The sequence below is a fragment of the Dermacentor variabilis genome, chromosome 3, assembly GCF_050947875.1.
Source record: "Dermacentor variabilis isolate Ectoservices chromosome 3, ASM5094787v1, whole genome shotgun sequence".
NCBI classification, from domain to species: Eukaryota; Metazoa; Arthropoda; class Arachnida; order Ixodida; family Ixodidae; genus Dermacentor; species Dermacentor variabilis.
This window is the reverse complement of record NC_134570.1, coordinates 19,449,629-19,467,111: the sequence shown is the minus strand read 5'-3', so window position 1 is coordinate 19,467,111 and position 17,483 is coordinate 19,449,629. Positions and strand designations below refer to the sequence as shown.

The window sequence follows — 17,483 nt, the reverse complement described above, 5'->3', positions numbered from 1 at the left end:
TTGCTGTGGCAAAGCGGCCTAACTTCGCAGCTAAAAGTAAAAGAACGCCCGTTCAGTAGACGCCCATAGCTGCCTCACTCAGGAGGGATACCGCTATTCCGCGTATATGAAGAACAACAGTCATGGCACACCATGATTAAGCAAAATGAAGTGGGCGCTCTGCTTTGGGATATCCGACACTTACGAATGCTGTCCGTCGGCTCTTCATCACCCCACGAAGTCAAAAGAGAAAGATGAAGTTGTACCACTGCGTTTACCGTGAATGGTTCTTGTCTTATGCATCTCACATGCAGATATTAGACTCGTGTGGTTTTACGTATCATTAGTTGGCACAACTACGTGCTTCCTTTGAGCAAAACTAATGGCTGAAAATACAGTATATATGAATTGCACGATTCAAATATGCGTACCTACAGATCATGCAGGAATGAACCGAGCTACAGAGCTGTGCTGCGGTCGGTTCACGTTTGTCGTGATTTTTAGGGTTATAATGAAGGAGACGAAAGCAACAAAGCAAGCAAACCACAGCTGTCCTGCAATGTTCTCGAGCGACTTAACTTTCGCCACGCGGTTGTCTACAAATGTCGTTTCTGCGCTTCGCGTTACGTTTACAGCACCGCGAAAGCGAAGGCCCTCGAAATCACCGCATGGCCTTTAAAATACGAGCACTCGACATTTTTAGTGAATCTTAGGAAGAGGATCCCCGTGTGTCGTTCTCCATCCAGAACCAAACCAAGCTCGCTGTAGCAGTGCCGGCTATCTTGCAATAACGCCTGCTGCAAGCGGCGCCAAATGCTACAGACTGGGCCTGCATAAAGTTCAAGTAATAATCTTTGATGGGAATAAATTTTGTGGACATTGCTTGAGACCATACTTGCAAAATTAGACGAGAATATATACATTTTTTACGCCTGCTTCGTTTAGAGCCAATTTGTCCATTCTCTGTTCGTTTACGAAGAGCCTAGCAAGACGATTCTCGCCATGTTGTAGGCATTGGTGCGAGCCAGACATCGAGAACCATGTGGCGCAAATAATGAGAAAAATGCAACACGCGCGAAGCGTGACTGCTTCATAATTCGCCCTGGCTCCTTCCACGGCGGTCTTTACACGCATGGAACTATGTTCATAAAGACGTTTGCGCACGGGAATATGAGGGACCAGCCAGACATGGGAGCAGATGAAAAAACTGAATTCGCCAGCCAACAAGATTTTTGCAAGTGAAAATGTCGTTGAAAACTGTCCGAACACTTTTGTTTTGCTGGAATTGGCTTAAGCGTGTGAACTCCACTGCGCCTGCAGTGTCATTTCTTAAAGGAGAAATTCTGACGGAGCACAATTTTGAGTCGATTGTTGATTTTCTGTATAATTTTAGTCGACTGAGAGCACTTACTTCAGTAACTGCACTACAACTTACACTAACAAAATGCGTTAAGCAGATTTCGTTTAATGGGAGCATGCATTTCACATATGAATTGAATGACTCGAGATGGTCACCGCAGCTACGTTGCGCTAAAATTAGCTGCCGTCGCAGGACTAACTCACATTAACGAAGATATTCTGCCTACTAAATCTAAAATCCTGATATACAACTGAATATTATATTCACACCTAAGCTATTGCCACTTTGTAAAGGGAATTATTACGAATACAAACTTAAATAAGCTTCATGTACTACAGTAACAAATAATAATAATAATTATAATAGTAATAATAACTTGGAAGCGCATTGGCAATGTTTCCTATGAATATCCGTAAGCTAGATTTTTGTCATTAATAATATGATTACAGTTTATAATATCTAATCCTATCGCTTAGTTTATTCCAATAAGAATGACATAAAAATCAATATATCTTTTTGGCCAGCTTAGTTATTACTAGAGAACAGTAACTACACACAAAACATGTAAAGCTGATTAATGGCATATTCCATTTTGTAAAACAATCCATGAATAAATTGGAAGCTATTAAATGGAAGCTCCAGGACTTAGCAAATTCTTGTGCTACAACTGAAATATGCATGAGAACGAGTAGCAAGAACAATTTTTTTAATTACTTGCTCCTAACTGTATTTTGTGCGTAGTCTTTTTTTCATTTATGTTACGGGAGACGTGACGTACTGCGCGGTATGCAGTACTGCGAACACTAGGGAAATTTCCCCAGATGTAGAGATCTTAGGTCTTGTTTAAGGAAATAAGAAAATGCATCCAAATGTAGAGAAATTTCGCGTTAAGGAATTGAAATGGAAATGCTGCTAACATGACGGAGTGCTTAGGTTTCAGTCGCGAAAAATAACCTCCGTATTAGCACGGGAACGTGTTAGCAGTGCAGTGAACGCGTCTCGCGCCGTAAACAAGTCGGTGTGGATGGCCTGAGCCCTTCAACGAAATACTGATACTGAAATTTTGCCTTCGTACCTCTTGTTGTGCTGTCGATGTCTGTGTATTCTGAATGCAATACTTATCCGTGACATACAAAACAAACGTGTGCGGGAGCACCAAACAGAACAGCACGGGCAAATCTGGCAGTGAACGGACCCGTATAGATATAGCGCCGAGCACGACAACATATAAACCACAAAGTATAAACGTGCTGACGTCTTCTTCTGCTATGGCTTCAAGCAGGAGGCTGCCTTGCTGGCAGAACTTCCACTGCGACATAATTTGAGCTTCAGTCCGGTGGCCTCCTTATTTGATTATAACGAAGTGAGCTTAGAGATAAATTTAGCGATAAAATTTGCAGTCTATTTGCATACCACAAACAAAAAGTTATCATTATAAAAATCGTAATGACAAACTGAACAACTACATTTCACAAGTGTCTACGAAAATCTAGGGATTTTTTTTTATCTGAGTTAAGGGAAAACTAGTTACGGCGGAACCACTAGCTGTGTCCTGTTTTATGCTTGTAAGTGCGTATAACATATATTCGGACTGGCAAGAGCTATCCAGGCTTTTCTTCACACTCTTTTCTGCTTGCTTCCCTTATAATATTAAGATGAACGTTTAGATTATTATTATTATTATTATTATTATTATTATTATTATTATTATTATTATTATTATTATTATTATTATTATTATTATTATTATTATTATTAAATAAACATTTCTATAGCATTGAAGAGTCAGTCCCTCCGAACACCTCGTTTACCCGCACTTCTTTCTCTTTGTTCTTCTTTTCTCCTTCCTCGCGCTGCAGGGACACGATGTAGGGACCCGGTGCTGAAGGAGCCAAACGATTTCGGTATGAAAAAAAAATGCTATGAGATCTTTGTGTACTGCAACAGCTTCAAGAAACTGCTACTTGCCGTCACAGGCGTACTTATAATAATCGTAGTCTCACCACATGCTTGAAATGAACCACCGGTACCGCATGGTTTGCCTTAACTAAATTTCTTCGGTCCTTGATGTATATTTCATCGGATCTGCCCGCATTCACAATACAGTTCATAGTGCTCTAAACCGAGGATCCGTTATTACGCGTTACATACTGACGCTCGAGGATGTCACGTTCTGCTAGGAAAGATAAGGCTAGTGTTAACGCATGCATAAACACTGACAGGAAGCGGTAGACGCCGCACAATGCATCAATGCCGCCGCATTTGCGCACAAAACCTTTCGTTCAATTCACGCTGAGCCTGAATGAAGAAGCCTGAAATCTTTGGCGTTATTCTTTTTTCAAGGACATTGGTTCGGAATGTATAAATGAGGTGGGTAGAGTATTAGGCGAGCGCTCAGTCTAAATTGTCCTTCTTGCTAATGACGCTGAATATAGCTACAAATAAAGTCCATGCAATACACCTGGTACCTAAGTCACAGCAAAGAGCTCATTACAGCTGGAACTACAGGTGCGTCAGGATTCAAACATCCATGCTTACGGCCCACGCCCACTTTCCTCGCCGACAAGGCTTCCGCTGGAAGGCTGCGGCCTTAGGTAGGAGAATACAGGTGTTGTTCCAAGAATAGGCGCCGACGCTGTTGTAACACGAGTGTCTTATAAGGAATACGCAAGCACCTTCGCTCGATAACTTTCCGAAAAGTGATACTCGATGTTCACGATTGTCCTGCAAGGTTGCTTATAGCAGTAGTGCTTCATCTCACCTGTGGTGCGTAAGAAGACAGGTCTATCCTTCATTATGATTATTATTTTGATCCCGAAGAAGTTTTCAGAGACTGTGTCAACAGCTCGAATATCTTCTGTAGCATATGTAGCCCGTACGCTACTGCACTTGTATGCCCGCTTTTCCTTCTTTCTTTAAACTTTATTTTACAGTGCGCTCTTTAACGGCTCCTTCCCAGTCACCTACTCCTTCCACTTTGGCTGCAGGAAAAATAATCAGCGCGTGCGGGCGTTATCACGTTTTGCTCCATGCGTGAAAACATTAACTCAAATTTTGGCAACCATACAGAGCAATAAAGGAGCCAGCAATGGTGATGCGGTTTTACTGCGTTGTCATAAAAATTCTACGAAACGATGTCGTCAGACTCGGAACGAACATCTTGAAACAGCAACTGATTGGCGGCTGTATAGGAGCGTTATTCTGCGATCTGATCGAACATATCTGTTCGATATCGTGTATCTGGGAATAGTATTTTGCACAAATTATAAATTGCGTTCTGCTTCATTTGCCTAGAAGGCCTAGAGGTTTGCAGTCATATCCCTTTTCTTTCTCTCTCTCTCTCTTTCCTATGTTGTACGAGTGCAATCGATGTGGTGTTGATTCTACAGTCTCGACGCGTCTGCAGAATCGCTCTTTCAACGCACGCAATTTTACGTCTCGTCGCGGACTCCGCAGCTCGCGCTGTGCGCCGCCGCGTCCGCCCCGCCGCGGACGCGGCACGCAGCGCGAACGGACAAGCAGCTGCTCCGCGCCGCGCTTCTGTCGAAGTGGGCAACCGCGGGCTTGTGCAGCTGCGCCCTTCAGGCGCACGCGTTTTGCATAAATCTTCTTCAGGCCATGCCGCGCCCCAAAGGCCTTGGCGAGCTGAGTCCCGCGAACCGCACACACTTGTCAATTCATATACCACCTTGGAAGAAACGTCATTTGGCTCTTTTGCTCAAGCACGTCGAGACTGCCCGAAGATGACGTTGCACGCGGTTCCTCGGGGAACGAAGGAGCTCCACCGCCTGTCGCCACATGGACTCGACCGCATATACCCAGACCGGCGTTTTATTTGTCGTAGGAGTCACAGGGTGTTTGGGAGGAAGCACCGTACTGAAGGAAAAGTGAGTGGTTGAAAAAAAGAAAAAGACAGGGGGAGGCTGAGGAGTGCAGCACGTAGCATACGAAACGCTTTATCGACACTTTTCAAACTGGAAGAGGCTCTCGTGTTAGAAGGCAATCTGCCTTGAAGAAAACGGTGCATATAACCTTGCATAAGCGTGTAGTCAGGTGCAGGTAGCAAACATGTTTTTAATACGTTTGCAAATATTTTGTTAACATAACACACCCTGTGCTGCTAGTGCAGGATCCACAACACAGGTAAACGCTAACATCACCTGTGCGCTTGTTCCTGCAAACCGGTATTAGTACCGCATTTCTCCTGTGCACTTGATGATGATAAAATGATGATCTTGATGTCTTGATGGCGTACACCCACTCACGGGGATTGGCCAAGAGTCGGATAAATTTTAACATATGCGTTAAGGTAATAAATTTAGATATCTATAATGTTGATGAATAAATTAAAGCAAGGAAAGTTCAAAACAATTCAGTGGACAGTCATTCAATAAACAAAATAAAAAAGTATATATAGTATAGATGAGGCTGGTTTTTGTTTTAGTTCGTTACATGCCAATTCGCCCAGCACTTAGAGCTGTTACCTAAACTGCTCGGCCGTCAGCCCTGCTGGTGCGTCATTCCTGCACCAACTTACAGCAACAATTGTGTTTAATTGGCAGCCTGTTGCTTTTGATTGGACACGCAGGACTTCACAGAATGCGATTATCATAAAGGAAGCTGGAAGATTAACGTTCCATATCGCCTTCTTCATTTAACTATAAGCATTTCTTTAACTGATTGTACTCAGCTGCAGCTTTATATATTTTAATGTATAGCTTTTTTGTTGCATTACTACACACCTATCTCCTTCGTAATAAAATTACCGCCAATACTAAAATAAGAATCAAAGGGTTTATATTGACGTTTTCATATCAATCATATTGCTATACGCAGCGATTGCGCATGAATGCGACCACGGAGCGCGAAGAAGACGAGGTGGCAACGAAGGGCTGCGCAAGCTGGCCGTGGGCTTGGCTGCTTTGTTCCATTGCATATGTTGTATAAGTATACGACCTTGATTTTCTTCGACCTAAGTGTAATTCCCGTTTCAATATTACCTGGTATATTGGTTACTAAGAAACCGTATTCCTTAAAAAAAAAGATTGGTAAACAAAGCTGAAAATTGTCAGTCTTCTAGTCACTGCAGGTGCTCACTGGGCAAATCCTGCCCCTGGACGTAGTGCCTACCGAAGCCGTTGGTGTTGTTGTTGTTGCTGCTGCTGTTCTCCTGAATGGCTGTGGTGCATACCCACAGTGGTGGATTGTCCATCATCAATCAATGTAATCTGCTGGTTAAATTAGGTGTATAAAGACAAGGGAGTTAAGAATTTGAACGCTGGAGCTTAAAAAGCAAAATTTTTGTGTGGGAAAAAAGCAATCAGAAGAAAACCGTGCATTAAAGAAATCTAATAAATAAATAAATAAATAAATAAATAAATAAATAAATAAATAAAAGAAAGAAAGCTATAGTGGGGGGAAGGACGATCAGACTAACATGGTAATCGATTGGCTTCAATTAGGTGATTTTGGATTGCCAAGCAGACATTCCTGTGACTGAAGCCACTGTACTGTTCTTCTCTTTCTTTCTTTCCTTTCTTTTTTATTTCATTCTTGGGGCAACTGTACAAGCGTCCTAATGCAACTTCATATGTTTGATTTCCACAGTGGCTGCTACCTGAACCATCACCTCAGTGACATGGTCAATCTGGAAAACCTCGGCAATCATCATCACCTTCGCGCTGTAATCAATCTAGTACACTTCGACGTTTTAACCAACTTCTCCTTTGCGTATCTTGTTTAAGTCTACCTATCGAATCATCATCAAGTAAAGTTTAAATTCCTGGTTTTTACGTGCCAAAACCACGATGTGATTATCAGGCACGTCGTAGTGGGGAACTCGGGATTAATTTTGACTACCTGGGCTTGCTTAACGTACGCCTAATGCACGGCACCCCCACGAGCAGTCCCGCCTTTCGCCCCCATCGAAATGCGGCCTCTGACGGCCTGTAATCGAAGTCGCGCTCTCGTGCATGGCAGCGCTATGCAACAGTCGCCAAGACACCACGGCGGGTGTCGCCAAGTAAATACAGCACGCATAATAGTCATCCCTTACCTTAAAGGCTACGCGTTGTGGTGTTATCCTGCCACGAGAGCAAATTACCAAGGTGAGAGCTCTGTGCACTCACACGTTCGATTTAAAGGCGTCTTGCAGTCGGCCGAACGGACATGGCTTCAAAAATGGGACACACATGCGGTCGGAGCTGTCGCGGAGGGTATCGCATCAAACTTCCGCCCTTTGCCAGTAATCTAAATGCCCTCTTTTCACTTCTGTGTATGCTGCACCCATTCCACTCACTTTTCCACAGGCCTTCATTGACGCGTGTAGATCGTGTTCCCTTCTTTTGCGTGTTAATCTTAAGGCATTTAATTTTTATCTTTGGTTCAATTATGCTTCGCCTAAGGGGGGGTGGGGGGTAGATTAATTCGCGCATGGCCCCGGTCCGTTGGTTTGTTTATTGTGACTTGTCCTCGTCTCTAAGCAGTTCCCCGATTTTTCCTTCTCTCTTTCTCTTCTGTTTCTTCGGTGGAGGTGGGGGGGGGGGGGGGGGGGCTAAATCTGAAACGGATGTAGTCCCTACAGTAGCTCCATCTGCACGGCTAGAGCCAACTAAAGCCTTTTATTTATTTATTTATTTATTTATTTATTTATTTATTTATTTATTTATTTATTTATTTATTTATTTTGTTATTGCGCTTATAATGTATACGATACTTGGTTTCGTATTTACCCATGTGAACGCTTTCAACGGGCGCACGCAAAATAAGGCATAGGCACGCCCGTGACACGACTGTAGCTTGATAGTGGGGACAAGCACGTCCACGTCAAAAGGCGGAATAAAAGAGGGAACGAATAAGAAAACGAAGAACTATACGTAAGCAGAAAGAAATGACGCCGAATTAGGACACTAAGTGGAGCTCACAGATCGACGCGGGAGGGATAGTAAAATGTTTTCTTTCGCTTCTTCGTTCGCTAAGCACAGGCTAAGCCGGTAAACGTGCATTCAGGCACATGCAAATAGGCAAAGGCCTCGAGGCGTTTACGATCCCACCAGCAGGCAGCTTCGGTGCACAAATTCGCGGCCTCGGCGAATCCGTAACCGAGAAGACGGGGTCTGACGATAGTACGGGGTCACGTGTTTCGCCGAAAGGCAGTGCCGTTTTGTTTTTTTTTTCGCTCTCCCCTTCGGGGCCTTCGACGACGTTCTCTCGCGAGCCGGGGCCAAGGCGACAGCGCCGGAGTCCGTCGCCCGCGAGCCATGCTTTCAGTCGAAGCTGTTCCGCGTGCCAGATGGCCGCGGCTCTTTGTCACAGCAGCTGCGTTCGTCGGCGCGGCCCGACGCTCGTTGCGCCCAGGTGACACGGCCAAACGCGCCCGCGGCCGTCTTGTTTACACGTCCGTGTGCGCGCACGCGCGCGCTCACGTCGGCGAGAGACATCGCGCCGGCGCCGGAGACCCGGCATCGCGTGCAGCGCGCTGGCGATCCCCGAGGGACGGAGCGAACCGTACGTCCGGAGTGCTCGTGTACGGGTCCCGAAGCACTCCCGCTTGCAATTAGGGTAACGCAATGGGGTGAACACGGGCAAATAAGGCACGGCAAGGTATGCGGCGTGGCAGTCAACGGTGCCAGTGCGATGCAGCAGGATACTGCAGGAGATATGTCGCCGTCATAATAATAATAATAATAATAATAATAATAATAATAATAATAATAATAATAATAATAATAATAATAATAATAATAATAATCACCTCATGTCCACTGCCCCTCAGGACGAAGGCCTCTCCCAGAGATCACCAATTAGCCCTTTCTGGCAGTAGCTGATTCCAAATTGTGCCTGCAAGTTTCCTAATTTCATCACACCACCTAATTATCTGCCGTCCTCGATTGTGCTTCCCTTCTCTTGGCACCCTTTCTACAGCTCTAATAGATCACCGCCTATTTTCCCTAGACATGACATTGTTTGCACAGATCCAATTTTCCCCCTCTTAATGTCAGCTAGAATATTCGCTACCCCCGTTGGCTCTTTAATCCACCACAGCTGTCTTCCTTTCTCGGAATTAACGTGACGCCTAACATTTTTCGTTCCATCGCTCGCTGTACGGCCCTTAACTGCACCTTTGTTAACCTCCAAGTTTCTTCCTCAAGTGTTAGTACCGATAGATAGCAATGAATGTACACTTTTCCTTTCAATGACAGTGGTAAACCCCAGTCAAGATTTAGTAATGCCTGCCGTATGCGCTCCAAACCATTTTTATTCCTTAAATTTCATTCTCTTGATCAGGGTACTCTGTGAGTATTTTACCTAGATAAACGTACTCCTTCACAGACTCTAGAGGCTGACTGGCGACCTTGAATGGTTGTTATCTTGCCCAGCTATTGAACACTACCTTTGTCTTCTGCATATTAATAATCTTCAACCCTACACTTACACTTTCCCGGCTAAAGTACTCAATCATTTGTGGCATTTCGCTCCCAGAATTGTTTAACTGAACAGTTCGTCTACAAATCGTAGGTTGCTAACATATTCGTTGCTGATACTCACTTCTAATTATTCCTATAGACTAATAATTTGGATACTTCTCGGCATGCAGTGAATATCATTGGAGAGATTGTATCTCTTTGGCATGACCCCTTTCTTGACTGGTATTTTTCCGCCTTTCTTGCACTGCACTATGCTGGGGTTGGCACAGAGTATGACATCTATTAAATTTCTTTTTTACCTATTAAGGCTTTCCAGATATACTTCCTGCTACTGCGCTTCCTGAACAAAGTATTCATTATTCGAAGTCAATTCCGTTCTGTGAATTCTACCCCCCCCCCCCCCCCCCACCCATCTCTCCTCTACATTCTAAAAAATATTTGCAACCTTTGGGGCTTCTCTTGTACCACAAAAATAATCACCTGCCTTGCTTGCATTTCCTTTCTTGAAAAATATGCGCTCACTATATCTCTTGTCGAAAATGCTATGTTAAGATGTTAACCCGCATGCCGGGCAGTACCAGTCTCGCAGCGTTAAAGAAAGGAAATGCGGGAAAAATAAAATGTGATTATTGTTGTGGGACAATGAATGCCCGAAAGGCTACCAACTTTTTGAAGAGTGCACTATTTATAGAGTCGATGCCGTAGTTGCCAATTACCTGTATCCCCAGCCTGCTTTTCCTCCACTTTAGCATTGCAGATTCCCATGACTACAGTATACTGAGTTGACACCTTTCCTAGTGCTAATTCAACATCCTCATAAACCTGTTCTATTTCATCATCATCATGAGTGGACATTGGATCGTAGGCTTGTACTGTCTTTAATGTATATTTTATTTAGCTTTATTAAGACGATTGCTACCCTTTCATTAATACTGTAGAATTCATCAATGTTTCCCGTTATGTACTTATGAATTAAAAATCTTATCCTGTATTATCTCTTATCTAGAAGACTTCTGTAGCAGATCACGTGGCCATTAGCCAGCACTGCATAAGCCTCACCGCTTCTCCTAACCTCAATAAGGTCAACGATATCCAAGGAAATGCCCGATAATCCTTCAAACAGCGCAGCTAAGCTAGCTTCCCTCGAGAAGGTTTGCGTGTTAAACGCTATCAGGTTCAGTTTCCAGCGGCGTCCTGCACGGATTCAGAGATTCTTAGCACCCTAAAAGTGGCGTGGCAAGTCTGACCGCCGCATTGGTCAGGTATTCCGCAGCCCCTCGGAACTGATAGTCACGATGGCGGTAGTAACCCCACGAAGGCCAATTGCTCTTCTGGCGAGGGAGTGTTATTGAGGAAGCTCAACGAGCCTTCCTAATTTGGTTGCACCTGGGCTAGTAAGCTACACTGTTTCTCGGCAATTTATTATGTTCTTTTGCCGGTTTTTATACGCCCTTTGAAGCCCGAAAAATGTAGTGGCGTAGACGAAGGTTCGAACTTCAGCCTCTGAGCACAGAAAATTACGTCATATAGGTTAAATTGTGCCGTTTAACGTTCCCAAATTGCTCGTATAAATGTATGGGACTCAGTAGCGGAGGTCTGCGGATTAAATTTGACCAACTTCGCGTCTTTGATATGCAGCCAAATATAACTACAAGAGCGCTTTTTTCTCATTTAGCCGCTGTCGAAATGCGATCGCCGCAACCCTGATTCCAACCCGCGACTTCGTGTTTTTGAGCAGAACACCGTGTAAAGCCACTGAACCACCGCCGCGGACGTAATATAGCTCAACAGGACAAACAAACAAACAAACAAACAAACAAACAAACAAACAAACAAACAAACAAACAAACAAACAAACAAACAAACAAACAAACAAACAAACAAACAAACAAACAAACAAACAAACAAAACTTCTTTATGAATACAACAAGGTAACAGGTAGCTATGTTTCCGTAGAATTACGAGTTTGCTAGATCAGGCATCGTTCACTAAAAGTCAGATCTGAAAGTTGACTAGTATTTCGCGCAGCAGAAAAAGAAAGTTATGTCTCGTTATCTATTCTAAGCCATTTTAATCAAGGATAACATTACATAACCTCGTTGCCCGCTTCTACCTCCTCGTGGCTACCTTCAAAATGATCAGAAGCAGCTTGCGCATGCACTTATATGTTAAGCAAGCAGCGTGTGCATGTTTCACATGTTTTTGTAGTGTTTATCTAGCCTCCTTTGTAACCGCATCGTCCTTCAGAGCTGCCCGGAATCGCGACAGTTCGCAGAAAACAAGTGCTCTTGGGAAAGCGTCAAAGGCCGTGCACATCTTATATTTAGCGCTGTGGTGCGTGCGTGATCACAGGTGTGAGCAGGGCCATATATAGGGGAATATATTTCGTAAAGGTAGTTATCTTTACGATTTTGTTCATTTATATTTCTTCATCTGTCGATTTTATTTTTATTTTCTCTTTGTATTTCTCTTCTACAAGCCCTATCTACTTATAGCTTATTTTTCAATGGTATGTGCATGTTGACTCGCCTGCCGTGGTGAAGTAGTGGCTAAACCCGAGGGCGCTGGTTCAAATCCCGGCCGCGGCGGCCGCATTTCGTTGGGGGCAGAATGCAAAAACGCCCGTGTACCGTACATTGGGTGCACGTTAAAGATCCCCTGGTGGTCGAAATTAATCTGGAGTCCCCCACTACGGCGTCTTTCATAATGGCATCGAGATTTTAACACGCAATACCCCAAAGCTTAATTTTAATTTTCTATGTTTGCCGTATCCACGCTGTTATACGGCCAAGACGCCCCCCCCCCCCCCCCAACAGTATCTTGAAGTTAAAAAAAAATAAAGAAGGCGGATCCCACGCATTGTGGGAGTCGATGTAAGAGAAGCTTTGTATGCCGCGTGTTTGATTGGCCATAAGTAGCGGTGACGGTGGCGGCGAATGTGCGATTTCTTCAGCGTTTAATCCAATACGAGAGTGGTGAGTTGACGTTACGCGTTACCTCGCGTGCACCACTGCTATTCGTCTGCGTAGTCCACAGAACACACGGGGAGACGCGTTTGCTTGATGAGTTGTGCGTCATTGTTCATAATGTCTCAGAGGGTTGAGCAATATCATTGCCACGCATGGCACATCGCATCGTGGCAGAAGTACTAAACGTTAATTCAATTATGGAGTTGTGCGTAATTAAATTATTATGATTGTATGATATATTGCATACATACATTCGCGGTCCCCACCACGTTTCGCTGTGCGTAGCGAAGACGCTCCTGTTCCGCGCAACGCTTCTTTCGGGCCTGGGGTGTCCTCGACGCTGAGTGCACGCTTCGTAGCCATTTTGCTGGCACGTGTTTACGTGCTCTTTCGGCGCACATGACCGGCACGCTGTTGAGACGCCAGCTCCAAGCACTCTCTTCAGACTATGGACTATTGTAATGTTTACACTATCACAGCCCTGCACGCGATCTCCACAGCTCAGCATTTTTGTCTCACAGGAAAGCAAGCACAGCACCTGCCATACGCACAAAGTGTGCAACGCTGCCTCGGCGGCGCCGGCCGGGATGCGTGGAGGCGAGCGCCAGATGGTGGTGTTGCAAGAAACCCAGCGGCGAGCGCGGCAAGACCATCGCAGCGCCCGGAAAGTCGGGAGAAGAGGCGAAGGAAGCTTCGCTTTAAAAGTCAATATAGATCTTCCTAAATGACGGCCGTTGTCGCCCCCTATTTATAGAAACAGAAAGATGAAAGAAAATTGTGGATGCAGCTTTGGGTATGAGAGATAATATGAAGGAATGTTCATCAGATTATAGCCCGGTTTGCTACCCGCCTCAGGGGAAATTTGGGGAACACGGTAGGCAAAGGCGAGAGATGGAGATGGAGTGCGCAGTGAAGTTCTTGCAATCCGTAAGGGACAACATCGCACAGTCAAAGACGTTTACCCTAACCAGTAAGTCGGAGAAAACACAGAAGTAGCTTCAGGGCTTGAACGAATATAGAATAATTTTTTGACAGTACAGTCGACCAGTCAATAGCGTGTTTTATTACTTCTCCTTTACGGCACTTTAAGGCGCGGCGGGTGATCAGGGTAGCCGACATCACAGCCAAGGCTTAGTAAGGGACGTTGACATAGCTTAGAAACGTACTGGGAAGAATCTTCATCAACGGAAGAAGAAGGGTTAATGGAACTGGAGGCAATATGAAGTGAAGTTGGGGTGACGAACGGCTCCCGGGCACTAGCGATGAGCATCCTCATGCCAACGAGGATTTAATTGGGCAGCTTCCCTTTGTTTTTTGAAGACTAGTAGAATCTTTAAAATAAATTATTAGAGCATTGGAAGCAATGCTCTAATAACAAACAAACAGAAACAGACACAACAAACAAACAAAGAAACAAACAAAGAGCTGCCATATAAGAGTAATAGACAGATGATTAAGAATATTACATGACAGGGCAATGTAAGGCACGTGCCATAACGCTGATAAAACTGACGATGGGTTGGTTTGATTCTTGCTAGAATTTTTGTTGGTGCTTAGTGTTAAGGCTCAGAACACATATACTGCAGTTAAAACTCGATCAAACGAAACCCGATTTTACGAACTTCCGATGTAACGAAGAAATTTAGATTCCCCGGCAGGTACCCATAGGGTTCAATGTTATAATCAACCCGAATTAACGGAACAAACTTGGCCGAACTCGATTTAACGAAGCTTTTCCTAAAGAAAGTAAGTAAAAAAAAAAGCGGTGATTCTTTCCAATTTTGACACAGACGGGTTCTTCTTTGAGCGTGCACCCTAAAGCTATCGCATTAAAACATCTCGGCCTCGTGGTCACATCCCTAGCTTTATTTTGTCGAGGCTGCACGTCAAGCCCATGCACGGAACAGACGACTCAACACCGCCTCGGGGGGGGGGGGGGGGGGGGGTGAAAGGGCGGCGGTGGTTGCTTTCATTATTTCATGGTCTATGCGACAGATGGCTGGATTGCCGGCAAACACAATGCTGCGGTAGTATTCGCGTGTCGCTCCGTTACAATTTTAGATTTCGAAGGACCGAAAAGCTTATTTCCCGATTTTACGAGTTTCCCGACTTGACGAAATAATTCGAGCGTCGTCATCACTTCCTTAAATCGAGTTGCAAGTTTATATTACACATTCAGCGAAGAGTGCTATAAGTTAGTACCAAAACGGGTGATGCGATGTTTATCCTGCTGGTAGAGAGTCGAAAAGTGCAAGCAGGTGCCTCGTTGGCCTAGCTCGTTCACTGGATATGGCTCCCCACGTTTCCCTTTGAGCATTTGTTTCCTATTTTACGTTAAGTTGAAAAAAGGGATAACGCGTTGACGGCAAAGCACATGTTAGAAACGTAATTTGAAAAAGCCGGAAATTGTTATTGGGAAGGATACTCATCTGACGCCTAACCACGGGGAGGTATTGTACCTTCACAATGCACCTCAATTGTCCAAAATAGTGTTTGCGCGTTTTAGAGTAGAAATTGACAGCTATGACAGTGAAAATTAGGTGAAATAAACGACATAGTGCAGTCAAAAGTGAAGCTCTTGTCGACATCATGCCTAATTTTTTGTGAGCATGTTGCAGCTGAAGATAGTTCATGCTTGACAGCTGGGACACCTAGGTATTCGTAACTACGTCTGCGATGTCCCACCTTTAAGTACTGTCACCTTTTTCGTACACACCTTAAGATAGTGTCGCTTTGACGGTGCTTTTCTTGCGTTTGCTGCAATTACAGTGATTTCGCCATAATAATTAAGCATTGAAAGGGTCATAACAGATTGCGTTAACTAGAAATACTGGATGGTTACCCACATGAATAATAATAATCATATCATTTTTAAAATGGCAACTGTGTGCTTCCACATGTTCGAAAAAATATTCAGCATCATTGTGCCTTATGCTTAATGAAGTACTGTACGCCCCTTTTCGTTATATGCTCGCCATGCTGAATGCTCTATGAACCTGACGTTTGTTGTAAAAGCATAAATTAACTACAAGCGTACCTTTCATCAAATATGTACATGGCGACAGAAATGCCACTCGTAACGTACTCGTCTCAACAACGTAAACATTCAACACTACCTGCATTGTTGATTGGATGTTGTGCTTCGACAGCAATGAGCTCTATAATTTTGACTGCATCGATGTTCGAGAGATATGTGCAGCGTACACACCTGGTGGCAGCGAAGCAAAGCCTCAAGGTCGGCGAAAACGCGCGGGTCGACTTGCACCTCCTTCGTGTGCGCCGCAATGTTGCGAGAAACGACCGGGCGCGGGTCCTTTCCGCGGCGCCCTTCTCCTTCAGCCAATTAGAGACGCGAGACTCGCTCGCGAACAAACGTTGGAGTGCTTCCTGCCGCCTATCGCTTCTTCCGGATGATTTCGCAAAGTTGGGGTCGTTTAGATTTCGTTCGAATCGTTCGCGTGGTTCAGGCCACGCAGCTTTGACGAAGCTCACATTCGTATCTGCGATTTGAAACCTCGTACACGCGCGCGACGGCTTCAAAAATGCTTCTGGCTTGCTATCTGTCTAAGTTCCAGACAAAAGCCATTCTAGGCATTCGACGCTAGCAGGAGCTCACAGCGTCGTACGGACGAGCGTAAAAAGTAGACGTCACCCGAGCGCTGTCTGCGGCTGCTCTGTGCTGCTCTTAGCAAATACATTTAACGGACTGTGCCTGAAGTATGGGTTAAGGAATACTTGCAATGTATACTTTAGTGAAATAATTTCTACAAGAACCTACCGAAGCAAGAAGCGCGAAATATTGTATGCCTCCAAAAAGATAGAACACGGAATAAAATGATTTATCAAAACTATACTTAAAGCACAATATATCGTCGGTTCGCGCGACTACCACACTCCGTCACACATGTATATATGCTGCACCATGTCTGCTGTGATTTTGACACCCGTTTTTGTTGTACCCAGACAATGGCAGATCAGGCCCGCTGCAAGCATAGGTCAAAAAGCAAGCGGCAGCGAGAAAAGCCAAGAAACGATCGCCGTGTGCTCTTTCGCTCGACGCATTCCAATAAGCCGCCGTTCTCGCTCCCCGATTCTCTTTGAAAAATATCGGCAAAGCTCGCTGAATGGCTGCGAGGCCGATGACCGACGAGCTGTTGCCTGCGTGACCTGCAAGCAAGGCGTACTAACGCGGACTCTTGTTGTAGACATGTACTTCTGAAGAGAAAGAAGTCGCGTTGATCCTGTTCTTCCCAACCACTCCAGTGAAGGCCAACGTGAAAGGTATGCTATCTAGAGCAAAACGGAAAGTCGCGTTCACCTTACTTGTAAAACTTGCCAGTGCGTCCGCGTCGACCAAAGATCGGCACTATAGAGACTTCTATTTTTATATGCAGACTTTATATATTATAAAGGAGATTTATTGGGGTTCGTTGCGACCGCCGGTTCTAGGATGCACCGAGCAGTTCACGAGCTCGAGCCTCTGCTGCGCGCTTGATGCTGTCGATGCGGCTGACTCTGTGCGCAAGTTCGTTATCATCCTTACAATATATATATATATATATATATATATATATATATATATATATATATATATATATATATATATGACATTTTTGTATGTGCTGCATATGGTGCATAAGATGCATACATTTGTGTTCTAGGCTTTACATTCAGGGAAGAAATTCGTCAAACGAGCAAAAATAAATAACTCCGTCATTAAGATCACCTGTAATGCGAAAGCAATGTTAC

General features: G+C 44.5%; 1 protein-coding gene across 6 annotated transcripts in view; it reads right to left on the bottom strand.

The window, feature by feature from the left end:
* The window catches only part of LOC142575232 (anoctamin-7-like), an 82,223-nt gene that overhangs the window by 39,665 nt on the left and 25,075 nt on the right, over nt 1–17,483 (bottom strand). Inside the window, exon 2 of one of the 6 annotated variants that reach the window (XM_075684395.1) lies at nt 9,093–9,178. The exons of the other annotated variants lie outside the window; for them this stretch is intronic. The gene's annotated coding sequence lies outside the window, so the exon portion shown is untranslated. The remainder of the gene's footprint in view (nt 1–9,092; nt 9,179–17,483) is intronic. 6 annotated transcript variants of the gene reach the window in all.